The sequence below is a fragment of the Camelus ferus genome, chromosome 35, assembly GCF_009834535.1.
Source record: "Camelus ferus isolate YT-003-E chromosome 35, BCGSAC_Cfer_1.0, whole genome shotgun sequence".
NCBI lineage: Eukaryota > Metazoa > Chordata > Mammalia > Artiodactyla > Camelidae > Camelus > Camelus ferus.
This window is the reverse complement of record NC_045730.1, coordinates 13,549,418-13,576,378: the sequence shown is the minus strand read 5'-3', so window position 1 is coordinate 13,576,378 and position 26,961 is coordinate 13,549,418. Positions and strand designations below refer to the sequence as shown.

Here is a 26,961-nt window from a genome sequence, read left to right as displayed (position 1 = left end):
ACTGATAAAAAAAAAAAATACTGAAAATGAGGCAACACTTCCAAACTCATTTTATGAGTCCAATATTACCCTCATATCAAAGCCAGATAAAGACACTAAAAGAAAAGAAATGTACAGGTTTGTATTCCTGATGAACATAGATGGAAAAATCCTCAAGAAAATAGTAGCAAACTGAATCCAACAACACATTAAAAGGATCATACACCATGACAACTGGGGTTTATTCCTGGGATGCAAGGATGGTTTAACATACGCAAATCAATGTGGTATGCCACATTAATACAATGAAAGACAAAAAACATATGATCATCTCAATAGATGCAGAAAAAGCATTTAACAAAATTCAACATTCTTTCATGATAAACAACAAATTGGACAAGAAGGTACATAACTCAACATAATAAAAGTATATATATATATATATGTAACAAGCCCTCAACTAACACCATACTCAATGGTGAAAAGTTGAAAGCTTTCCCTCTAATATCAAGAACAAGACAGATGTTTTCCCTCTCACCACTTCTATTCAACATAGTACTGGAATTCCTAACTAGAGCAATTAGGCAAGAAAAGAAATAAAAGGCATCCAACTCAAAGACGTAGAGGTAAAATTGTCTCTGTTTGCTGATGATATGATCTTGTATATAGAAAATCCTGACAATACCATGAAAACCTGTTAAATACAAACAAATAATTCAGTAAAGTTTCAGAATACAAAATCAACATACGAAAATCAGCTGCATTTCTATACATTAACAATGACCTACCTGAAAAAGAAAGAAAGAAAACAGTCTCATTTACAATAGTATTAAAAATAAAATACTTAGGAAAAAACTTAACCAAGAAATAAAGATCCATACACCAAAAACTATAAGACATTAAGGAAAGAAATTGAAAAAGTCACAAATAAATAGAAAGATATTCTATGCTCATGGATTGGAAGAATTAATGTTGTAAAAATGTCCCTACTATACAAAGCCATCTACAGGTTCAATGAAATGTTGTTCAAAATTCCAAGGCCATTTTTCCAGATACAGAGAAAAAAAATCCTAAAATTCTTATGGAACCACAAAAGATCCCAAATAACCAAAGCAATTTTGAGAAAGAACATCACACTTCCTGATTTTAAACTATATTACAAAGCCATGGTATCCAAAACAGCATGATATTAGAATAAAAACAGACACATAGATCAGTGGAACAGAATAGAGAGCCCAGAAATAAACTGGTATATATGGTCAACTAATATTGACAAGATAGTAAAGAATATTCATTGGGTAAGAATAGTCCCTTCAATAAATGGTGTTGGAAAAACTGGATATTCACACACAAAAGAATGGAAATTAGAGTTCTATATCACTCAGAAAAATTAACTCTTGAGTGTAAAAACTGAAATCATAAAGCTCCTAGAAGAAAATATGGAGAAAAATCTTGACATTTGTCTTGGTGATAAATTTTTTGATTTGGACACCAAAAGCACAAGCAACAAAAGCAAAATTCAACAAGTGAAACTACATCAAAGTATGAAAGCTTCTGCACAGGAAGAAAAGCCTACCAGTAAAATGAAAAGGCAACCTAAGGAATCTCCCATTCCTTTGGTTGCCTTTTGAAAATATTAAGTCATCCCAAGCCTTTATTTCATCCTTAGTTCCTCTATTATGGCTTGCACTTTATAGTCCATTCGTTTTTGTATTCCTTGCATTTTTATGAGCCTGTATTACTTTTACAAACAATAAACAAAACAAAGATATAATTAAACTTAAGTTAGTCCCCAAGGTTTCCCAAAACTATCATTAGATGGGTTCAAATGGAGAAACTGGTGTGTAATATATTCCCAATCAAATAAGATAAGCAAAATTGGAAAAATTTTTAAAGGCAAATTATTTATTCTCTACTGTTTCAAATGGAAAAAAGAAAAAGAAAAAGAAAATTGCCTGTATTCTTTTCCTAGGACTGCTGTAGCAAATGACACCATCTGGGTGGCTTAAAACAATATAAATTTATTCTCTCACAGTTTTGGAAACTAGAAGTCTGCAAACAGGGTGTTGGTGGCACCAAGCCCCCTCTGAAGGCTCTAGGGAAGGATCCTTCCTTGCCTCTTTATTTCTGATGATTCTCAGCGATCCTTGGCATACCTTGGCTTAGAGCTGCATCGCTCTGATTTCTGCCTCTGTCATTACATGGCCATCTCCCCTGTGTGTCCTCTGTGTCTCTGTGCATCTCCAACTCCCTTCTCTCATTAGAACACCAGTCATTGGATTTAGGACTCAACCTAACCCAGCATGACCTTGTTTTAACTTGATTACATCTGCAAAGACCCTATTTCCAAAGAAGGTCACGTTCTGAGTTTCCAGGAGACACAAATGTGGGGGGAGACACTGCTCAATTCAGTATGGGTCCATTGTTAAACACACAGTAGGATCTTAATCAAAAGTGATTGCCTACATCCACTGGAGTAAAGAAAGCCTCTCAGCATCTAATTCTCAAGAACAAGCAGAAGCTCTGCTAGATGGAGGTGAGTGATGTGAGTGAGGAAGTATCACAGCTCAGTGTTTCTGAGGGGACATTGCCACTGCCCCATCTTCACCAATTCTAACACCGAGCCAGCCTTTTTTTTAAAATTCATGATCCTACCTCATTCCCAACTCCCCCTCTCCCCACTATCCTCAACCCCACCTCCACAGAGGGGAATCTTAAAGTTGTAAAGTTCAGGGATGGGGTGAGGATTTCTGTTTTACCCATCACTTAGTAATTTTTTTAAAAGATGAAACTTTAACAGTTTGCTTCAAGCCAGGTCAAAATATCCCTTCATCTAAATGTCTGTGTCAATACAGATGAAGTAAAATGTATCGTCATTTTGAAGGTAGAGTGGTGTGGTCAGATCAGATGGTCAAAGAGGCGGCTCTGGCTACAGTATGGGGGTCCCCTCAGAAGAGATGAAGGTGCATGGCAAGACGTCAAGACAACATTCACCAGAGTCAGCCCACATCTCTGTCCACCTCCACATGCATTTCCTTGTATTTAGAGACTCTTCTGACCTCACCTGTTCCTCAGCCCAGGCAGCCAGACATGAACAACAGCGGTGTCTCAGCCAATCTGGAGGACAGAGGGTCCCATTCTTGGCTTGGAAATTTCAGAAGTTGAGCTCCAGCTGTCAAATAGAAATTATCTGTGAGTATAGATAATCAGGAAAGACCAGAAAACAGAGAAGTCAAATTTATGGCTCTTGAGCTTCAAAAACAAAGGCCCCTGGGCTTATGAGACAGGAACTGTGTTTGTGTCCCTCAAAATGCATACTTTGAAGTCCTAATCCCTCTTCTGTGACTACATTTGGAAATAGAGCCTAAGAGGAGGTACTAAAGGTTAAATGAGGTTGTGAGCATGGGCCCTGATCCAATAGAACTGGTGTCCGTAAGAAAAAGAAGACACACCATCTGTCTCCCTGTCTCCCTGTCTCTCTCTTTCCCTGTTCCACATGGGTACAGAGAAGAAGCCATATGAGGACACAGAGAGAAGATGGCAGCCTATAAGCCCGGAAGAGAGGCCTCATTATAAACTAAATTTTCTGGTACCTCAATCTTGGACTTCCAGCCTCCAGAACTGAGAAAATAAATTATTGGTGTGTAGGCCATCCAGCCTGTGGTCATTGTGTTAGGGCAGCCCTGGCAGACTTAAACAGTTTGTAACCGAGATCTTAAAGTCAGGGGCTTCATCACACTAGGCTTTATTCCCTCATATCAAAACAACCAAGAAGTGGGACTACAGGACCCTTGTGCACCCCAGCACCTCCCACTCTGCTGCTCTGCCATCCTTAGTATGTGGCTCCTATACTCAAGGTCACTCTGTGGTCCAAAGACACCGATTCCAAGGTTTGCATTCCAAGCAGCAGGAAGGAGGATATGAAGAAAGCATATTTTAAGGGCTTTCTAAAAGTCCCAAATCATACTTTCACTTATCTGTCATGGGCAAAATATTTATTCACCTGGCCAGAGCTAGCTGCAAAGGAGGCTGAAATACATATCCTTTAGCTAGACACATTATCCAAGATTCTGCATCACAGAATAGAATGAATATTGGAGGCTAGTGATAATCTCTAATACAAAATATAAGAAAGAAAAGATTTGAAATAACCTGTAATTGAGCAGGATTCATTTTTCCCACTTCCACTGCCAGCCTCCAATGAGACAATGCTTGGAGTGGGAGGAGAGAGTGCAAGAGAAGAGGAGCAGAGAGGGGAGTTGGTTTGAGAGTTCTGAATCAGGTGGACCCAGGCCCTGACTCCAATATGGTTGCCTTTGGAGGAGCCAGTGTCCCCCACACGTCCACAGCTGGGAGAGGAAAGACAGCTACATGGTAAGAAGCTGAAGAAGAGGGGCTGGGAAATGCAACTCACAGTCCCCATGAGGAGTAACCAGATGTTTCTCCGATGTGCCTGGAAGGGTGAAGACAGGGCACTGAGAGCTTTCAATCAAGAAAACCCCATTTACTCAAGGAGGGGAGAAACAGGGGACACAGACTGTGTGACCCTGCCCATGGGAGTTTACTGGGATTAGCTTCGCAAGATTCAAATGAAAAAGAATCATGTCATTATGAAAGATATTATGGGGGAAAAGTTGAGTAAGATTCCTTAAAAATAATAATAAAGATAACTTAGAATCACTCAAGGTACGGGTGGAAACTGAAATAAAAGAAAACTGAGACAAACAATCTGACTTTGTCCCCTATTTTGAATAAATTACGATTAAAAAATGGAGATTTTTTCAACACAGTTCCAATTAGAAATTTACATTTCCAGTAATGAATTGTTTTATACTTTCACCTGAGATCATAGGATATAAAAGTGAAGGAAGCAAAGCAAACAGAAGTAGTTGAGCTAGCTTTTGTTTGGCCTTAGGAAATCCACTGGGTCATTTGATTACAGCAGCATCCTCTCAAATCATTAATGATTAGTTCTGAAAAGAACTACTGCCACATATTTTACTGTGCTTGACATTCATTCGTTCATAGGAAGTTTTCCACCTTGATCAGATTCCTTCTTCAATCTGGACAAAGATGGAAAGGAAGGAAATAAGGGAGAAAGAGAATGAAGGATGGAGGGAATTCTGGACTAAGTAAACTAGAGAAAAATTTCCCATTTGAAATGTATTTCTTTGCTGTGTTCACTGAAAGAATAAAATGTACATATTGTTACTAACTTAGTGCCTGAAGATTGCTGCATGATCAGCAGTGGGGACCCTTGAGGTCCCCAGGGCAGGCAATGAAACACCTCCCAAGGGCTTCTCCTTTAAGCCCATTGATGTCACTGCTTCATCCTTGGTAGAACTCACAAGGGAAGGCATCACTATGCTGTGAAGACCACATCAGCCTGGAGTTATTAACAACTGTTCCTGTTTACAATTTTCTAAGCAACTTTGCCTGTGTTACCGGCACACCCACCCTGTGATTCAGGCAGGAAGACATTATTATTAGCCTCATCTTACAGCTAGGGGTGTGGTGATAACATAAAAACTTCTGACCTACTAATGTTTCACAGCCTGATCACGTCTTTAAATTGAATATATCATACTACTTCTCTTGGAAAATGCACCAATTTAGGACAAAGTTCTTGGAGAAATGAAGGCCCCCTGAAGTTTCCTCAGCCCCTACCTTCAAACCACCCCTTACCTCCCACTGCAGCTACACTTCCATGTCTCCCTGGACTTTACCTAACAAGGGCAAGAGGTTATCTTTGAGCTGAGACCAAAAGGATGTGAAGATGTCATTCAAGCAGAGTCAGGACGTGAGAATTCCAAGCAGTTCAGAGTTTCTCAATACTCAGGAAAAGAGGAATACACCAGGATAGCTTGAACTCAGCTTGCAATGGGGAGAGACAATTACGAGATGAGGTTGGAGAGGTAGAGTTGGCATCAGATCTTGTAAAGCCTTGGAGGTCATGTCAAGAAGTTTAAATTATATCCTAAGTACAAAGGCAAGGTTACATTTTCTGTAACAAGGAATGACAAATTTGACATGTTCAGGGAAGCAGGACATATAATGGTTAATAGTCCAAGCTCTAGAATCAGACAGTGTAGATTCAAGTACCATTTCTACCATCTACTAAATGTATGAATGAAGGCAGGTTATTTAACAACTACATAGGTTAGTTTCTTCATTTATAAAATAAAGATAACAATAGCATAGCACAGGACTGTATTGAAATGATTAATTGTAAATCAGAAATGGTGCCTGGTGTATGGAAAGCACTGGTAAATATTATTTGCTTTTATTTTATTTTACTTTACTTTATTTTATTTTTAATTATTCTTGCTGCTGTGTGGAGAATGGATTGGGAGCAGGGGATAAGGAACAAGACAGTTGGGAAGTTATTGAAATGGCGCAAGGGATAGTTCATGGGGCTTAGACTTAAGTAGGTGAGGACAGAGATAAAGAGATGGATGTATTTTGGGGGAGTAGAGCCCAAAGGACAGCTAATGCATTAGATGAAGGTAAGAAATGAAAGATAGAATCCATGGTGGCTCCAGGGCTCGGGACTGAGGTCTGGAGAGGAGAGGTCCTTTTACTGACATGAGAAAGACTGGAAGGAGGATTAGTTTAAGGGAAAATAAAATTGTTTTATCCATATCAAGCTTGAGCTATCTGTTATATATTCAAGTGGAAAGGTCAAAAAAAAAAAAAAAAGCAGTTAGGTAAAACCAGGTGAATGCAGCTGAATCTGATTAGAGTCTTGTGGCAAAGAACAGGACCAGGCTCACCCTGTGAAACAGGGCAAAGGTAGGATGTGTCAGGAAAGTCTGTGAAGGACTTCGACATGGGCAAAAAAAATCAGTGGGTGTCCTGTAACTCACCCATCCTGATCATCTACATCTTTCATTGTCTGTGAGCTGTTCTGCAACCCTGTACATTGTAGAATACGGTAATAATACAAATGATTCTTGACCACAGAAATGCAAATTTCTTGTGTCAGGTGAGATGTAATTGACAGTTGCCTTGGGGATGGATTAGTCTCTTTATTTGTAAGTTCATTTCCAACATTTCTCTATTGCATGTAAACTTGTAAACCTGTGCGCCTTTAAGTTCTCCTTTGCAACTCTTACAGGGTCCTCCATTGTTTAATGAATTAAATAAAATCCTTGACCAGCGTTGGTTTTATATTAGTATGAGAATCATGATTTTTATCTTAAAAAAAAAAAATACCCTGTAACAGGAGCCAAGATACTTTCCAGTAAAAAAAAGATTAAAAAAAAAAAAAAAAGCCTCAACCAAACATCATCTACGTGTAACTTAATATCTTGGGAGAAAAAAGGAAATAGAAATGTTCATGCGGTGTGGACCTGCGAAAAGCCAGTCGCTGGCTTGAAACCTAGATCCCTTATTGGGAGCCTGCAAGGAGACCAGACGAACAGTTATTGGAGACTAAACAGCACCTTCCTAATAACGAAGGCTAGACTGGGAAGATAAAGTTTACTATGAGAGCCAAATGGACTTTCTGTCACTGAACCTGAGAACTAAGCCAGTCACCCAAGTTATGGCGCAGCTGAAGCAGGAAAATTTTTTCAACAAATGATGTTTGGACAACTGGGTAAGTGCCTGGAAATAGAATAAATCTCAACCCCTACCTCACACCACTCATAAAAATTAGTTCCAGACTAATCATAAGCATAACTAAAACTGCAGTTAAACTATAAAACTTCTAGAAGAAAACAGAGGAGAAAATATCTGTGATCATGAGGTAGGCAAAGGTTTCATAGATAGGACACCAAAAACACTTATCATAAAAGAAAAAAGTGATTTATTAGACTTCACCAAAATTAACATCAGAATTAACAACAGGGGAAAATCCTCATTAAGTTGTACACTTAAAATCTGTGCATGTCTCTGTATGGAAATTATACCTCAATTAAGAAAAAGGTTTGTTGTAAAAGTGAAAAAAATTCATAGTGCATCAGAGCAAATGTTCACAGAAGGAAAATAAATAATAAACAATAGTTACTATTATATGCAAACTATCACATCATAAATTTATAATACATGTCTGCTAATAACGTCTTTTACAAGCCTCTCATTGAAATGGAGATTTATTTTTAAGTGCAGCAATTCTGTCAAAATAATTTTCTTTAATCTCTAAGAAGGATATATAAAATTACTTAATGTAATGCAAAAGGTAATTTAAATGGTTCTATTGAACAAGACCTCATTGGTAATTCAAATGCCTTAAGGAAATAATTTGTACTGATCTTATGTCTAGCTCAGTGTTTATGGCCAGCATTCCAATGTCACTCTGTGCCCATCAAAAGCTGCCAGATCTTAATTTGATGTTCTAAAATACCGCACAGGGTCAATTGCAATAAATTCTCATGCACTTTTTTCTTGTCTTAATCTATTATAATCTTGCCATATAGACATACACACAGAAAAAATTAACTATTTAAATTGGAAGCACTTGAAATTTTTCCCTTCCTCTTAATGGAGTTTCTGAGGAGTGTGCAGGCCTCTATTACCACGACTCACGTGGAACTAACAAAAAAGCAGATAAAAAATTTTAATTTGGATAAAAAAGACCTTTAATAAAGTTTGTGTTCTACACTTTAAAAATATGTAACTCTAGCATTTCTTAAATCCTAAAGCTTTTTTCAGTCATGATACAAAACCCATTTTGCTCTAGAAACATTCAAGGTGTCAGTCCCTACAATGTCAAATAGCTTGCTGTAGCCTGTGGCATTCAACAGAGCTTCTGGAAGATTTGTAGTATTTGATATCATATTTCTTCCTGTACAATTTTGAATTTTCTCTCTCTTACATTCAGATCAAGGTTTCCAACAACAAAATGTGCAGCTATGAAAAATCTAAAGCAGAGATTCTTCCCTACTTCTTGATATTTGTTCAAAACATTGATATTACAGATTTCAATTTTTTTCCTTTATTGTTGATAAGTAAGATTTTAAAACTTAGTATGTAGATTGTTAAAATTACATTGGGGGGTTAATTGTTTTCTAAATTTTTTAAAATTATTTTTTTAAATCATGAATTGAAAAACAATCCAAGGTACAATTTTTTTTTTACAGTTCTGTTGATGTACAGTTGACATGTAGTAAACAACACATATTTAAAGTGTACTATTTGATCAGTTTTTGATACATGTACACACTCATGGAAACCATCACCAGACATGTTCATCACCCTTGAAAGTTTCTTAAAAGTTTCCTTATACCCCTCTGTAATCCTCCCTCTTTCCTTCCCCACACCCCTTCCAGTGCTTATTCTGTCTATAGGTTAGTTTGAATGGTCCAGAATTTAAATAGGTGAGATCATCTGACATGTATGCTTTTTTTAATCTGATATTTTTCACTCAGCATAATTATCTTGAGATTCATCACATTGTTGTGTGTACCACACGTTTGTTCTTTTTTATGGAGTAGTATTCTGTGGTATGATTTTTACACCATTTGTTTATCCATTCACCTGTGCTGGACATTTGGGTTGTTTCCAATTTGGGACTATTACAAATAAAGCTTCTATGAACATTTATGTGCAAGTCTTTATGTGGACATATGCTTTTATTTCTCTTGGACAGTTACCTAGGAGTAGAATAGCCAGGTTACATGGTAAGCATATGTTTAACTTTTTAATGAACTGCTAAACCATTTTCTAAAGTTGTAACATCCCCAGCCACTGCAATGTCTGAGAGTTCCAGTTCCTCCATACCCTTGTCAACACTTAACATGATCAATCTTTTTAATTTTCACCATTCTAGTATGAGTATGTAGAAGTGCCTCATATGGTTTTAGTCAGTGTAGAAGTTTTGATATCAACAAGTATTTTAAGAATTTGGCTAAGGTGTCAGTATTTTTTATGGCTCCACCAATGGTTCTCATTCATACCCAGGCTTAATAATCAAACTGGATGGAACAGAAGAAGCAGATGATAGAAAGCCCAGAAATAACCCCTTACATAAATGCTGAAATGATTTTGGACAAGGATACCAAGACCATACAATGGGTAAAAGGCATTCTTTTCAACAAATGGTACTGGGAAAACTATATCCACATACAAGAGAAAGAAGCCTGACACTCACCTACAACCTATACAAAAGTTACCTTAAAATGGATCAAAGACTTAAACATAAAACCTGAAACTATGAAACTTTAGAAGAAAACACAGGGCAAAAGCTTCATGACATTGGATTTGGCAGTGATTCCTTAGCTATGACACCAAAGGCACTGGCTTCCAAAGGAAAAATAGACATATTGGACTTTATGAAAATTTAAAACTTTTGTGCCTCAAAAAACAATATCCACAAAGTGAAAATGCAACTCACGGAATGGGAAAAAAATTGCAAATCATATATATATATATATATATATATAGAGAGAGAGAGAGAGAGAGAGAGAGAGCGAGAGAGAGCATTAATATTCAGAATATATAGAGAGCTCTTAAAATTCAACAAAAACAAACCAATTCAAAAATGGACAAAAGACTTGATTAGACATCTCTCCAAAGAAGATAACACGAATGGTCAGTAAGCACAAGAAATGCTCAACATCATTAATCATTAGAGAAATGCAAATCAAAACTACAATGAGATACCACCTTATACCCATTAACATAGCTACTAAAAAGAAAGAGAATGTGGAGAAATGGGAACACTGTGCACCATTGTTGGGAATGTAAAATTGTATAGTTTCTGTGGATAACAGCATTCCTTGGAAATTAAAAATAGGATTACCATATGATCCAGCAATTCCACTTCTGGGTATATACCCAAAAGATTAAAAGCAGAGATTCAAAGAGGTATTTGTACACCCATACTCATGGCAGCATTATTCACAAAAGCTAAAACGGGGAAGTAATCCAAGCGTCCACGGATGAAAGAAAGAATGGATAAACAAAATGTGTACACACATGCAATGGAATATTAGTCAGCTTTAGGAAGGAAGAAAACTCTGGCTTATGCTACGACGTGGATGAAGCTTTAAGGACAGCATATAAGTGAAGTTAGCCAGTTTCAAAAAGACAAATACTATACGATTCTACTTATATGAGACACAATCAAAATCATTGAGTCAGAAAGCACAATGGTGGTTGCCAGGGGCTGGAGGAGGGGAGAAGAGGGAGTTCGTGTTCAGTTAGTATAGAGTTTGGGTTTTACAAGATGAAAAAAAGCTCTGGAGAGGGATGGTGGTGATGGCTGCACAATATTATGAATGCATTTAATATACACTTAAAATGGTTAAGATGATGAATTTCACATTATGTATATTTTACCACAATTTTTTAAATTGAAAAATAAAAAGGAAACAAGCAATGGAGAGACTTCCTGGTGGTCCTCTGGTTCTTAGTGTAGTCCCTTAAGAGACCCAGCTGTACTTCCGGAGTCCAGGGAGCTTTACTCCAAGAACTGCTTTCTGCCTGAGCCAGTTTCAGTGGATTTTGTTCCCTGCAGATCAATCCCCGTTTGCTTCATATGTTGTCAGTGGTGCTAGGTAGCAATGGTAATTGCTTCACAGACACATGTTCTAGGGAGAGACAGTGTATGCATATATAGCGCAGTATTTCACAGATGTTAATGCTTATTAAGTAACCTAACACTGGGCTCCCATGGGCATAGCCTCTGTGCAGGGTCAATTCAAAGAAACCAACAGCCAAGTTTAATTTTAAACCAAGTCCACAATTCTTAAAACTCCCTTCTTCTCACTCTCTGCCTCTCTCATACCCTGCAGTGACTCCAAACATCTCTCTCCGTGCTTTGCCCTCAGCTCCCCACCAAAACTTCTCTCACAAGCCTTTTTGGGCTCTTTCTTCTTCCCCAGCCTTCTCCTCCTGGTGCTGTTCTCCCATCCCTTCATTTCAGTTCTCCTCCCGCTGACTATCCCTGGGATGTGCAGGAAGGGGTTGGCTGAGGGAGGTTAGCAAAGGGTGAGAGGTCAGGCAGAGGGAGATTCTTGTTAACAGGCAAGAGGAAATACATGTGCTTTATATAAAACCTATCATTAGTAACAGCCTACTAATTATACACACACGTTATGATTAAAGTAGAACTCCTGAGCAGAGTTAATTTTATATTACTGATTTATATTTTATATGGTAAAGCACAGACGCTTTACCAGGACCAAAAAAGGAGAAGCCGAGGTGTGCAAGATGGTATTTTGAGTAGCTCTTGCTGTGAAAAAAACCCAAACTGAGAGGCTCCCACAGCTGTTAATCATTCTCTCTCAGGGATCTGTGGGTTGACTCGACTCCGTAGGGTGGTTCTTTCCCCCTGGTCCCTCGTGCAGCCGCGTTTAGATAAGAGCGGGGGCCAGAGTCCTCTGAAGGCCTGACAGGGGCTGGGCGCCCATGATGGCGTCTTCACCTCCCATCTGTTGCCTCAGTGTTCCTCCACGTGGCCTCTCTCTCCTCAGGGCTGAAACAGCCAGTTAAGTGCCAAGTCCACCACCACCTCTTCTGTTTTCTATTGGTCAAAGCGGTCACAGAGCCTGCCGGGACTCAAGAGGGAGGGAAAGAAATGGATCCCACCTCTTGATGGGGAAGGGAGAGATAGTCATAGCCATCGCTGGAAAACCTATAGTCTGCTGCAGGTGGCATAAAAGTTAGATATTTACACCAGAAACAAATATTCCTTACCATTCAGGGTGAGCCCAATAAAATAAGTGGGCAAAATTACAAAATGCTAAATCAAAAGGAAAAAAAAAATCCCTTCCCACTCCAAAAAAAAAAAAAAAAAAAAAAAAGGCAGAAATCTTACTTCAAGTCAACCCAGATCCCTTGCCAGAAGGTTAAAGTGCACTTTAGCCAGGAGGAGATGGGCCAAAATACATGCTGGACTTGGGGGGCATGCCAAAAAAGTGAGGTTGTAAGAAGCACAGCTAAAATCCAACTCAATTAAATGAACTCCCCTACATTCCTATAGCCCCCATCCTCCAGCCACTAGCCACCCTCTGCAGAGATGTTCCAGGAGGTCCCTACCTAAAGAGGAAGCCACGTGGAGAATTTTCTCCCACACCTTCATTCCAGGACATTCTGTTCTTCCTTGCCTGTAATTCAATCGGCCATCCTCTTCTTCACCTCCCAAACTCAGTCAGTGCCACTCCTATCTTTTTTTTTTTTTTTTTAATGAAACTATAGTCAGTTTGCAATGTTGTGTCAGTCTCTGGTATACAGCAAAATAGTTCAGTCATATATATACATACATATATTTGTTTTCACATTCTCCTGCATTATAGGTTACTACAAGATATTGAATATGGTTCCCTGTGTTATACAGCATAAACTTATTTATTTTATATATAGTAATTTGTATCTGCAAATCTTGAACTCCCAATTTATCCCTTTCTACCCCCTACCCCTCCTGATGACCATAAGTTTGTTTTCTATGTCTGTAAGTCTGTTTCTATTTTATAAATAAGTTTGCCTTTTATCAGATTCCACATATAAGTGATATCATATGGTATTTTCCTTTATCTTTCTGGCTTACCTACTTAGAGTGACAATCTCCAGGTCTACCCATGATTTGCTGCAAATGGCATTATTTTATTATTTTTAATGGCTGAGTAGTATTCCACTGTATAAATATACCACATCTTTATCCAGTCATCTGTCAATGGACATTTCAGGTTGTTCCATGTCTTGGCTGTTTTAAATAGTGCTGCTATGAACATTGGGGAGCATGTATCTTTTCAAATGAAAGTTCCTTGGATATATGCCCAGGTACTCCTGTGTCTTGAAGCTATTTCTAGAGTGTTCCTCTACTTGGAGCTTTAACTCTGCCCTTGTAACTTTCCATTGCCACTTTCTCAAGGTGAAGTAGTTTATTCTCTCAAGTTCAGAAGGTGAATTTCCTCTTCTCTGTGCTCCCCATTGCTTCCTGCAGACTTTTTAGTGGCTAAGCGTTTTATTCAAAACAAAACAAAAAAGTAGACAAATTCTTCTCTCGAGGCTCCTGCCACTTGGGTAACTATTCTGTCTACCTCTTCAGAATTGTCTTCTCCCAAAATTACAGTCAGTCCTGCTCTCTCATTTCAAAACACCTGACTCCCAATCCTCCTTTAAGATGACCTTAAATCTTGCCATCTTTCTGTTTGTCTGAAAGAGTCACGAATTATACCTGTTTCCTGATTTCTTACCGAGTTAGTGTTTTGGCACCCTCAAGAGCATCCCAGTCTCAGCAATTTTATGTGGCCACCCTAATCCTGAATGACTTAACAGATAGCTATCCTTTGGCCTCTTATTTCCTTGATCATCTCAGACAGCCAGGCCCTTGGACACACCCTGGGCATTGTCAGCACTCATAATCTCACTGCCTCGAGAAGCAAAGTTTAGTCTACCTAGCTTCTGACCACAATGACCCATCCTTCCGGCGGGCTTGTTTGGCCACTCCCATTATATCTAAACTTTCTCCAAACCTAGTAACCTAGCCCTGCAGGGAGAGCCACATGACTGAGCAGATTGCTTTTAATACGATCACCAATTTCAGACTCTCAGGCTGCCTGGAAGTCCCATTATATTTTTCTGAGCAACTCACTCTCCCATTCTTTGCAATGACTTTGTTAAACTTTCTCTAGCTCCCCAAATCTATGACCTGCTGTTCTCTCACCCCCTGGTAGATGACTCTACTCCTTTTCTTCCTTTAGAGAAAATAGAAGCTTGAAGTATTATTTCACACAATCTCATTGCTTTTAGGATGAGAAAACAATCTTGACCACTGTCCATGTCGTTGGTCCTATGCAGTTTGTCCCTACTGATCTTTCTCTAGCTGGCCTTGCCTCATACCAGAGCTCCCAGGACACCAGTCACACTGGTTTACACTCAGTTCCTAATCCCTTCTGCCACTCTCCTGCCCCCACCCCCGCCCATCAGCAAATGCTGTTTGTTCTCATTTCATAATGCATCTTGGATCCAAACTCTTCTCACCATGCCAACTCTTAGAATCCTAATCAAAGCTATCATCATTTTTTAATCTGGGCTGCAGCCATAGCCTCCTGAGTGTTCTCACTGCTTTTCTTCTTGCCCCATTCAATTGATTTTCCAATCACAAACCAGCATGATGGCATATAGCAGAAGTCAAATCATGTACTCACTTGCTGAAAACCTTCAAATTGCTCCTCATTGCAATTATGATAAAACCCGGAGTCCTCAGGCTGACCCTCGGGCCCTGCTTGGTCTGGCGCCTGACTGCCTCTCAGTCTCCATCCTCTCCTACTGTCCCCTACTCTTTCGCCATATTCCAGATGCACTGTCCTTTCTAACCTTCTGCATTCCCATCTCAAGGTCTTTTCTTGCTCTTTCTGTGCAGTGCTTTTTTGGCCGCCCCTTTTTCATTATTTTGCAAAGAGCTGTTTCCTGATCTCTTTCCCTTTCCCCATAAAAGTCACTTTGTTGCTTGACTTGACTTTCCATATAGTACTGGGACTCTGTTCAGAACCTCCCAATAACTTTCCATCACTCAGAGCAAGGTCCCTACCAGAACAGAATAGTCCCTTCCTTGCTGTTTTTCCAACATCTCAAGTGCCCTCCTAACTCAGGGCCTTTGAATGTGCCCTCCCTCTTGCCTGAAATTTTCTCATCCAAAAATCCACATGGATTAATCTCTCATGCATTTAGGTCTGGCTCAAACATCACTTAACTAGATCTTCCTTGATGACCATAGTTAATATAGCAACTCCATCCCCACCCCCATCAGTCTCTCCTCCCCTTCTAGTTTCCCTCAAAATTCTTACATTACTTGACATGTTAAATATTACTTCATATATTGTCTGTTTTTCCCCCAACTAGAATCTACTTTCCATGAGAGCAGGAACTGCTTTCTTCACTACTGTTTTCATTGTTCTTAGAGAAGAGTAGGTGCTCAATAGTTTGTTATTATTTAATGACCAAACTATCTGAAGTTACCTAATTAATTTATGGGTCTAATTTATGCCTTTATGTCTCCACCGCCTTCCCCACATACATGCCCTTGAAGACAGCTTTAGAGGCGAAAAAGGTGAACTTAACCACGTTTACAAATCTGATTTTAACGTCTCTGCTTTCAGATCTCCCCATTTTCTCTCTGGAGACTCCACTCCCGAAAGTCATGGGGTCATATCCAGTCAGTCGTTTCTTACGATTACAAATCCGGCGGCCAAGAATGGTCTTGGGCGTATGCAGGACTTCTTTTTCATCACTGTATCTCTGTAATACATTCGTAGAAGCGGGGTCGCCCGGTCAAAGGGTCAGGGCAGATGTCAGTTAAGTAGCTGTTGCCAAATTCCCCCCTACAGGGTTCAGACCATTTTGGAGATACGCAAGAAGCCACAGCCTCGCCCGCCAACTGAGTGTCGTTAGGCTTCGGGGGAGGGGGGGCGGTCTGATAGCTGAGAAACCCCTACGGCGGAGGCGCCCTACCCCACCCGGTTCCGGCACAGCCCGCCTAACTCGGCCGCGGCGCCTCCCCTGCGGCGGCGCGGGCGGGCGGGGACCTCCCCTCTGGCCCCCGTCCCCTGCAGGCGGGCTGCGCGCGCGGGGAAGCCGGGCCTTGCACAACCAGCCCGAAAGAGGAAGCCCAGAAAGGGCTGTAGTCAACACTTCAGAAGGCCGTTGCAAAGTAAACCGGCTTCTGAGGCTTTTGTGGAACCATCATCCGGCTCCCGATCCTTTAGCCACTGGTATTTCCAGGAGACAACAAAGGGGACGCTCCCGAGGGAAGAGTGCGCACGGCGCAGGTAGGGGAGGGATGAGAGAGGAAGGCGCAATTTTTCCCAGAATTAAAACCAAAGTCTTCTGGGTGGCGGTGGGAGGAGCAGGGGGTGCTAAGACGAAATGCACAGACCCGATGAGTTGGAAAAAGCAGCCCCCGAGCTTTTGGTGTCTTTATTCATGTCCGTTGTGTCTCCAACCAGGCACCCTTCTGGCACCCCGATGCGGAGCGGCCCGCCGAGCGCCACACCTCTGTGTACCGCGTGGGGAGGGCCCAGCTGACACCACTTCCTCCCCTAAGCTGCCGATTCGAGCCCGGGCGCAGCCGAGTGCACCCCGCGCCTTCCCGGCCGCCGCCCCAACACTGACCCGCGCCCACAAGTCCCCGCCGAGGCCCCGCGCGTCTCCGAACAACCGTCGAGGTAAGTGGCGCCCGCCATGCCGGGGCCCTGGGAGCTGCACCCGGGCCCGCGGGGCTGTCATCCGACCAGGTGTCTAGCCCATCGGTTCCGAGGCCACGCCAGCTCGCAGCACTGGCTGGGTGAACGCGCGTCCCCCGCTTGGCTCTACAGAGCGAGGGGTCCGCAGGGTCCTCTCCGCGGATCTCTGCACTTGACCCAGCTTCCCCGGGATTGGCAGCTCGGTTCGCCTTCCCCACCTTAAGTTTCATCATATTTGATTTCCTGCCCAGAAAATTGCTACAGGTTCAAACGAGGGACCGTGACTCCCCCTCGCCTGTTTAGCGGGTCCAGGTGTCCCAGCTCTGCAGGAATTCCCGGGGCGTTTAGGACACCGTAGTTTAAATCCAAGTGGTGTGAGAATTTGAGAGTGACGATCCACCACAGTCTGATGCGTCTTGGAGTATTTCCTTCCTTGAAAACTTTCAGACAGTTGTTTCTTCTTTTTAAAAATAACTTTTCCTCCAAATTACTGTCATTTTCATTTTAAAATAACATAGAGGAAAGATCTGGACACCAGGCATAAGTTTTGTAATTTGGCTTGAAATGAATATCCCGAGCGCCCTTTTAAGCATGAAGCAAACTAACCAGGATGTTATTAGATCCAGGAGGATCTCGAGGCAGGAGTTCCCCTGAAGACTTTGCCCAGTGCAACTCTTATTTTCCTCCTGGGAAGGTATTTCTTATCTTTCATACCATGGACCGCTAAACGTGTTTTTTCCTAGAGCAGTCCAGAAATAACTTTTAACGTGATCGTTAGAGAAAGGGGAATGGAGCAACAGAGAAAAGTAACATGAAAAAACTCATGAGTTTATGACTCCTTGGAATATGATTTCTGGTGGTATAAAATGGTTCAAATAAAGGCAAGGGTACTAGCTGCTACCTAATTTTAAAGTCTAGGTCTCTGAACGGAAGTTTTCAGAAAAAGAGCCTTTGAATAATCCTCCAGTGGCAATTTTCCATCTGGCTTCCCTCCCTGAAATACTGGGATGGCACATGGGCAGTCTTACAGTAACGCTGGCTGGCAAAATTAACAGAAGATCTGCTATGAAACTTCTGTAATGTCTTCCGGATGGTATTTCCTGTCTGCTCAACGTGTTGTGAAAGGTCTATGAAATTTAACACCATCTTCAGACTATTAATACTTAGCAATTTTTACACTGTGTTTGTGTTTTTTCTGGGTATTTGGGAGACTTGGGTTCTGTTCCATATCTGCCTCTACACAAGGATAACTTTGATTAAGTTGCTTTAATCTCTCTGGACCTGAGATAATTTATCAGTAAAGTTTATTGGCTTCCATTATGTCTGTCATTAAACTAGCAATTGAGGAATTGCCATGTCTTTGAATTCATCCTGTCTGGAATGCTGACAAAGTTAGAATTGCCTATCACTAACAAAAAAAGAATGAAGAAAATGATAATGATAACAGATTTTATTAGATTCTGAAATACTTTGAGGCCTTGTGTTTCTGAGAAGTTCCTCTAAAAACAATTTCTGACCTACATGTAAGATGGCAAATTTCCATATAGGGGGTTGCTGTGCCCAGGCTTAGGCTGGTAAATACTAGATTTCAGAATTCTTCCATTGTTACTTCTCAAGAAATATAACTTTGTTCTGTGGATTACTTTGTGATTTAGTTACTTCAAATCTTAAACACAATACTTACTAAGTTATGTAGTGTCCATTAATTTTTTTGTATTTTCATATCCTAAGACTATATAACAATCACTCACTATTTTTTGCCTTTTTTCACTTATAAATAAAAAATTCCAGGTATCTTCATGTTACTAGAATGAGCTGCTTATGATATTTGTAGTCATAAGTGTCTGCATTTGATATACCACTTTGAATTTCTTTAAACCCTCCCACTTTCAAAAAGCATTATTATTTTCATTTAGTTGTAATCTCTTCAATTTTATTTCAGTTATGTTTATATCTAATACCCTTTAGTGAGTCCATGAATCTTGTAATAAATTAAGTTTGTGTTTCATAGTCAATTACACCAAAATATTTATAATTGTATAGGGCCTTGTGAGTTTATTTTATAAGCAACAGAATGATTTTAGGAATTCTGGCCTCCCAAAAGAACAGTTCTTCTTCTTATTTTTTTAATAATTTTTTGTTTGTTTTGGGGGGGAGGTAATTAGGTTTATTTACTTATTTATTATTATTACTTTTTTTATTTGATGGAGGTACTAGGGATTGAACCCAGGACCTTGCGCATGCTAGGCATGTGCTCTACCACTGAGCTGTATCCTCCCCTCCAGTTCTTATTATTAACACAAGATTTTCAGTATGAAAATATATATGTGTTATGACGGTTTTGTCATCTTAAAGTGGGCAAGTAACTTAAAGTTTAGGCATTTATTATAAATTCAAGTACATAATAAATGTGAAGACTTAATGGTATTAGATTGGGATACTGGTTGTACAGAGATGTTTCCATGTATCACAGTTATAATTGTCATGAGAAACATGACTTCTAGAGGAAGTTGCTCTATATCTGGAAAGGCAACAATTAAATTTCTTATGAGGTGAGAGAGTAGCAACACTGAGGAATGGCATTTAACCGTCTGTGATCAGTGAGGGGCTGGCCTGTACATGCAGCATAACAAGGCAGTGCCTGAGAACAGCTTCTAGGGAGGAGAGGATGTGACCCAGCACCACCGCATCCCTACTGCTTAGCCAAATTCCTGGCACCATTGTTGGGACTCATAGCATTTACTAAATGTACTGATATATCAGTTCCACTTCTGGTTGTACCATCGAAATGCCTCAAGCCCCAGAGCCCCAGCTGGCTCCATCATTACCAACCCTGGGGCTTAAGCAGGCAGAGATGTAGCACCACTCCAAGGTACCACACTTTCCCAGCACGTAGTCTAGGGCTTGAATTCACCACTCCATCTCCAAACATTTCTTGAGCATCATCTCTGCACTTGAATCATTAGGAGACGTGAGAGCTATTATCTTTCTTCTCTGTCAACTCAGTTTCCTCTTTCTCACCCAATATTAATTGTAAATAATAATTACATGTATTTAGCTTACATTTTTACCAGACCCTGTGCTAATTTAGTTGTGTTGTTTCATTAATCCTCACATCCTGGGTTTATACTATTATCGTCCCCTTTTATCATTGAGAAAATGAAAGCACAGAGAGGTTTGGGAGTAAGAAGCAGAGCTGACGTTTGAGCTGAGCCCGTATGATACCAGCACTGGAGGTGCAGTACCAAGGACAAGAGCTCAACTGGTGAAAAAAAAATACAAGGCCTTTCCTCGGTGAACTTCTAGTTGAATGGAGAGACATAAATGGTCAGTTACAATTCCACATGTGACCAAGGTCATGTGCTGTGGGAGCAGACATCCCTGTATCACACTGGGGTCTGGGGAGATGAAATGACGGTAGGTAAGCAAAGAACTTGCCTTGTTACCATGGGAAGGCAAGATATAATCACTTGGAAAGTGATCGTCTTTATATGTCTTGAAAAAATAAGTCTGCCTTGGCAGCAATCATGTGATTTCATTTTTATCTTTATTATATTCTAATCCCTCTCGATGGCTGGCTGGGTTGATTAAATCAATGAAGCAGGGAGTAGACTTTTTTCTAATTCTACTGGGGATCCTTCTGATTTGATCTCGTATCACAGGCTCATCAGTCCGATGGCCCTGGGCTGGAGGGGAGGAGAAATGCTAAATCACACAGCAATTATGTTTCCACAAACTGGCTGGAAGATTTATGTCCCTAGGTCTTTATCACATCAAACTGGAGAGAAAATATAAAGAGTGGCAGTAGAACAAGCAAATGCTAGACTAGATTTATTTTTTCCTTCCTTTTTTACTGTGAAATATTTCATACATACAAGAGATGGTGTAAGATATATACATAAATAATTGCAAATAATAATAAAGCCAACATCTGGATACCTGTCACCCAACTTAAGAAGTAAAATGCTCCCACTGCATCTTCTGGTTTCCTCCCAATAGCATTATCCTTTTTTCCTGAGAGAGGTAATCATTATTCTAAATGGGCTGATTTTTTTAAAAAGCATTTAGAAACCACGTATATGCACTTGCAAAGATGTCAAACTGGGAATCAGAGTACGTTGGCACTTGGGAAACTGAAATTAGAATCTCCCGCTGACTTTAAGTGTGGTCATAAATAGAGTATCCTGTTAAGTAAAGATAACTTATTTAATTGAAATAACATAGAAACAAAATGGATTACAAATGGTTAAGATTAAGTAATGGGAAGAGTGGTATCTTAGTCATTAATGAAGTGACCAAAATTCATCAGCAGATAACTATGCCTTGTAACGGTAGTGAAGCACATGTGACTTAGGAACTGCTCATTTCCATGTTACTTAGATTTCCATTTAAATACAGTTCAGTCATTCAAAAAATATTTGCCAAGCACTATTCTAGGTGAACAGAAGAGACAGAGATCTCTCTCTGCATTTGTGGAGCTTGTGTTCCAGTGAGAAGATACAGACAATAATCAGAAAGCATAGTAAATAAGTAAATAATAGGTATTAGTGAGTGAAAAATCCTATTAAAAAAGGCAAAGTTGAATGAAGTAAAATTACAGTATTAACTGCAGTGGGTCAGGCTTGGCCTCACTGAGAAGGTTAAGATTTGAGCAAAGGTTTGAAGGAGTTCACTATCTGAAGGAACAGTGTTCTGAGCAGAGGGAACAGCCAGTGCCAAGGCTGTAAGGCAGGAGTAAGCCTAGTCTGTTCGAGGAACAAGAAGGCCTGTGTGGTCAGAGGAAAGTGAGCAGGGAGAGAGTCATAGAAGCTGTGGTTGGAGAGGTAAGAGGAGGGTGAAGAGATGACAGAACCTGTAGATGACAGAACTCTGGCTTTTAATCTGAGTGAAATTGAGGGGCCATTGAAAGGTTCTGAGAAGAGAAGTAACATGGCTGTCTTACACTTAAAAGGCTCACTCTTGACTGCTGGAGAAAAACCTGGACAGAGTTTAGGAGGCCATTAGGAAGCTTTGGGAATTGGCATATATTTTAAAGGTAGAGCCAACAGGATTTCTGGACAAAGTGGACGTGGTTGTGTGAGAAGGAGGACTCAAAGATGACTCCAGAGTTTTGACCTAAACAGTGGGAAGGATGGAATTATCATCAACCAACATGGAGAGGCCGGAGGGGAGACCATCAGAAGTTGAGTTTTGGACGTTGATGAAAAGTACCAACTTCTAAGTGTGTGCTTATTGTCTATAAGGCTAAGGTCATCCAGGCTAAGTAACTATTTGGGAAGATACTGTTCCTAATTCTCAGTTTACAAATTAGAAATGACAGTTTAGAGAGTTTAAGAAATTTGCCCAAGATTACACAGCTTAGGAAATGGGATGTGAAACCAGATCTTTGGGGTCCTGATGCTTTAGCTACTCTTTGAAAACTTGCTGAAAGGACTGGCCAGCAATCCTTATTATACAGATAAAATAAGGAGATAGTCAGCTAATCAGTAACATTTCACATCCATGAGATTCAGGACAGTGAAACTTCTTCTTAATAGGACACTTCCTCATTGCACAGCTGGATTTCGGATGGATGTGCGTGTTGGAGCAGGGCTCAGGGTCACTAGGAGCTGTTGCAGTGGTAGGTGACGAAGTTGGGGTATCTGGAAAGTTGAAAGTGGTAGTTAGGAAGCAGCTTCTGAGATGGAGATAACTGGCATTTCATTTGTTTAAGTTTTAATAATAGATCGAGGCAGAGTCATTATGAAATAGCACTTTGTGGAATGCTGCTTGCATCATTAATTACCATTTAGTAGACTATTTTTTTTCACAGGCAGAAGTCCAGTTTTCAGTTAAGGGCATTATTAGGATTTCATCTCAAAAAGAAAAGAGCAAATGAATTAGTTATATGGCAGAATAAAACAACACAGGATCTTTTTCAGGTGACTTATAGAATTATCTCAGTACAGTGACTGATTAAGTCAATTTGCCTGAGGCTCCTGTATTTATAGTATTGAAGAACTCTTGCATCTCTGCTAATAACATAAAGTTCACAGCTGTTAGGTCAATTAACTGATTAGGTTTGGGATGTAGCCTTAGTTTGTTCTGGGATTTTTTTTTTTTAGGGGAATGACTTCCTTCTGATTAAATTCCGTAAATGATATGGCTTAGCAAATCAAGACTATTTCTTAGCAAGTCAAGACTATTTGTTGACTATTGCGGTGCATTAAATTTCCTCCATCTTACGCAACAAACAGAAATGAAGTGGCTTGGGCCAGGGATGTGGGTAAACGCAGTGTGACGCTGACAGCAGATGGCTCCTAAGACCACTGTCAAATAGAAAAGCTGAGTCCACCAGATAGCATCTCACTACACCGCCCATCAGAGCAGAGAAGCATCCCTCAGTTCGAGACTCGCAGAGCGGGCTTTGGCACTTACACGGACACTTGGGTTCAATGAAGCTCTGCTCAACATGCTGTCACTGGAACTTTTTTTTTGTCAGTTGCATCACATATCCATCTGTTGAGGGCCAACCCTGTCCCAGGGTGGAAGGTATAAAACAGAATAAGATACGGAGCCAAACCTCAAAAGTCTGGTCTAGTGGGAGGCCTGCAAATAAACACATTCTGGTGTGTGATGTGCATAATATAGTGAAGAGAGGGATTATGGGGAAGACGTTGTGTGGGGGTGACCAAGGGACCCTTGGAAGGATAAAGGTATTTCCAGGATGTCCAGTGGACCAGCACTACCCCAGGCACCATGTGTGTGAAACAGTTTGGCAGTGGGAAAGGAAATGGGGAGATTCTGACTTAACCCTTGGTGAGTAATAGGTGGACTACATTAAAATGACACGGTCACCACAATCTGTCATCTTTGAGTCAAACGCTAAGGCTTGTAATAACAGAACTGTAGCACTCTGGTCCGGCCCTGTCCAACAGAATTATAACACCAGCCATGTGGATCACTTTATATTTTCAAGAAGCCACACTAAAAATGCAGTAAAAAAGAAACAAATGGTGTTAATTTTAGTAACATTTTATTTAATATAAATATATATCCAAAATGATCATTTAATGACTTAATATTAATTATACTAAGTTGCATTCAATTTAAGTAATATTAAAAGTATTGATGAACTCTTTTCTTCTTTCTTTCTTCATACACAGTCTTCCAAGCCCAGCATGGTTTACACTTGCAGCACAGCTCCATTTGGACGAGCCACAGTTCAGGTGCTCAGGGGCCACCTGTGGCTGGTGGCTGCTGAATTGGATGGTGCAGCTCTAAATAACTTCACAAATATCGCATCCTAACTGTGCGTTGACTGTTGAGCTGCACAGAGGATATTAGATGCATTATGAAGTAAGCCAAAGGAAAAAGGAATGGGGAAAAGCATTTTCTATTACTGTGTCCTTGGAATCAGATTTTAATGCATAATTCAGCCTACACCCAGAATGCGTTATTAGCCCTCTAACAACAACAACAAAACCCCTCAAATTGCCATTGTTTACTTTTCTTTTTATTCTTTCTCTTCCCCTCCTCACATCCCCCACCCCCTGCCCTTACTTTTTGAATTCTTCCTAAAAGTAACCGGTACTGAAAAAGAGTGGGAGTAACTGGTGGAGCAGTGGGCCCTAAACCCACATCCTGCCAAAAGTGATCGGTTGCCCTAGGCAACGGTGAGTGTCAACTCTTTGTTTTTTTTTAAGCTTCCACCTACTAGTTCACAAGCATAGCATACCCGTCATCACCTGCAACCCTCTTTGCAGTGGTTCTCAACTCCAGAAGTACACCTCCATTTCCTGGGAGGGAGGCAGTGATGAGATGTGAACTGTGGAGTTGGGGGTGCCATGGGTACGGTTTGAAGAAGCCTCAGGAAGATTCTGATGCAGTTCCTCTTGTGTTCAGAATGGTTGAGAATCTCTGTCCTAGAAATGCTACTTACAAAAGTCCTTCCCAGTGGCTGAGTCTTAAAAGTGTGCCTGGCAGTCTGGCTCAGTCTCCAGGTACACAGAAACACAACAGACAGAGGTGACTATCAGTGGTGGACTGTGTGTGGTGTGTAGGTGACCGACTTGTGTTTCCACTGGTGGTGTCAGAGGGAGAATATAGTAATAAACATGATGGTGATGATGGTAATAATAATAGTAGCTGAGGGGGGAGGGTACAGCTCAAGTGGCAGAGCACTTGCTTAGCATGCATGAGGTCTTGGGTTCAATTCCCAATACCTCCTCTAAAAAAAAAAATAATAATAATAATAAAAAATAAACCTAATTACCTCCCCCCTAGGAAAAAAAAAAGGAAATAATTTAAAAAAAAATACTAGCTGATAGTGACATCACTAATATCACTTTATATGTGCCAGACACTGTGCTCAGTACCTTTCAGGCACCATCTCATCCCTCTGAGGTAGTTTTCATTGCTGTTTGACACACGAGGAAAGTAAACCAACAGAGGGAGTTTAAATAACTTGCCCAGGATCACCCAGCAGCTGAGTGTATTTGCTGGGTACATGGCGATGTCACATGCGTGGATGAAAATACAAGATTCCACACCTAAACTTAGTGTGGTGTGGCAGACAGACACCAAATCAGTTGTGTTCGAGCTGGACACACAGACACTGTAACAGCAGCATTAGCAAAGTAGCTACCGAATTCCACCCCTGAATAAGCAGTGTGTGTCTTCAGAAGACTGCGTGGCGTGTTTGTGAACAGGAGCTCTCGAGTTAGACGGGGCACAGTCCAGCCCTCTGCTCACACGAGCTTGCACCAGGTATTAATTCTCTCGGCCTGAGTTTTATAACCTATAAAGTTAGAATAAAGTCACCACATCACAGGATAGAGTTTTGAGAGTTAAATGAGGTGTCTGACCTATATAGTAATTGTTCCATATTTATAACGCCTACTATTCTTATTTTAAAATAGGTGCTAATGCATACTAACATGAGCTATTATTATACATTGAGTTGTAAGTACCAGCCATGACAGTGTGCCGGGTAGTAAGAGCGCTGAGGTGTAAATTTCACGCCTCAAAATAGTTGAGAAGATATTTTTAAAATACACATAAAGAGTCAGATAAGCCATAAGGCAGCTTGTGAGCTGTCAAACTAGTGGTCCCGACTCTGCTGCCACAGGATTTGAGAGGAGGGTGGATGGCCAGGATCCAGCAGGGAGCTTTGTGCTGGCCTTGGGTAGTGAGCAGGTTGAATGTAAGTGGAGAAAAATAGGAGAAACAGCACAAAGGTATGATAGATGATGTGCATGGGAGGAGAGAAATCAGCTGCCTTCACTGTAAGGTTTAATGAAAGATGCTGATGAACTTGGAAAGGTATGTGGTGTGGATTGTGGGTAAATCACCCCAGGAGCTGTTTGCCCTGAACAGCTCTTCCAGCAAGCTGGTGAGAGGCCAGGACGGCCTGTCTCCCCGGGACCATGAGGGCCATGGACCAGTCATCTGGCCTCTGCTCCTTGACTGGAAGCAACACTGGCCTCCCTGCCACCCACTCCTTTCTTGATTGACATGGGCTTTCTGCATGTGATATTTGTATCCTTTGGAAAGCCTGCTGACCTGGCCCTGAAGACTCTAACTTTCCTCTGGGCAACAAGACAGACCCTGATCACTCCTGGAAAAGGCCTGGATGGAGGGTGGTAAGAATAATTCCATTTTTGACTGGTTGTCTCTGCAGCCGAGCTGCTGGGATGATGAGCCAAGTTGGGGAGAGGTCCAGAGTCTTCACCAAGAGGCAAATAAATGATAAAGATGCTGAAAAAAAAAATCCATTGCTTAGCTAATTGGAATATAAGTGCAGGCCACGTATTAAGTACTGTGAATGTGCCATCATTAAAAACGGTCTTGGGGGATTTTCAGCTTAACTTAG

General features: G+C 40.7%; 1 protein-coding gene and 1 long non-coding RNA gene across 2 annotated transcripts in view; one reads left to right on the top strand and one right to left on the bottom strand.

Annotated features, from left to right (window-relative positions):
* Window positions 1-1,943: 1,943 nt before the first annotated feature.
* LOC116661500 lies at window positions 1,944-20,345 on the bottom strand. Its single transcript, XR_004317383.1, has 3 exons — window positions 20,334-20,345; window positions 7,425-7,428; window positions 1,944-2,007 (listed from the first exon to the last, which is right to left on the bottom strand). It is a non-coding gene; the product is annotated as an uncharacterized LOC116661500 (long non-coding RNA).
* APBB1IP (amyloid beta precursor protein binding family B member 1 interacting protein) overlaps window positions 16,385-26,961 on the top strand; it is a 94,237-nt gene continuing 83,660 nt past the window's right edge. Inside the window, exons 1-2 of the mRNA XM_032473706.1 lie at window positions 16,385-16,694; window positions 16,872-17,090. The gene's annotated coding sequence lies outside the window, so the exon portion shown is untranslated. The remainder of the gene's footprint in view (window positions 16,695-16,871; window positions 17,091-26,961) is intronic.